Raw genomic sequence first — 682 nt, 5'->3', positions numbered from 1 at the left:
TTTTTGTATTATAATAATCATAATGACAACGATGGTAATTACAGCATCGATATAATTAGCGCTATACACATACACACATAAAAACAAAACGCATATTCAAGGACTGGAGGAAACAAGTCCTTGGTGGCAGAACACGTGTGGGCACAGTGGACAGCGTATACTAGTTAATATCTGTTATTTACTTTCCTTTTTTATTCAGGCGAATGCATGAAGATGCAGATACAAATGTGCAGAATCTCTTTCTACTTGAGTTTGTGGTAGATTACCTTAGACACGATGAGGACTTTAACAGAGCAATAAATCCAAAGTTAACGGCTACTTTGGCACTCGAATCGACTATAATTTTGCAACGAAATGAAATTAAAAGATTCGCATGGAAATTTTTGAACTATTAATAGAGTCCATGACATATGTACCTAGTTTTTCTATAACTAAAACTTCCATTATGTGGCAGATGCTAATTGCAATGGAAGTGACAGGATTTCTAATTACTGTGGCGTCTATGCTCCTTGCCTAATTTTTTATACTACTATCATTGATATTATAGACTTATGCATATTGTTACTGTCATTTTCACAAATATTATCATCATTACTGTCTTATTTTTATACTATTTTCATTGATATTATAGACTTATACCTATTGTTACTGTCATTTTCACAAGTATCATTATCATGGGATA

Source organism: Penaeus monodon, chromosome 23 (genome assembly GCF_015228065.2).
Source record: "Penaeus monodon isolate SGIC_2016 chromosome 23, NSTDA_Pmon_1, whole genome shotgun sequence".
Taxonomy (NCBI): Eukaryota; Metazoa; Arthropoda; class Malacostraca; order Decapoda; family Penaeidae; genus Penaeus; species Penaeus monodon.
Note: the sequence above shows the minus strand (reverse complement) of the source record.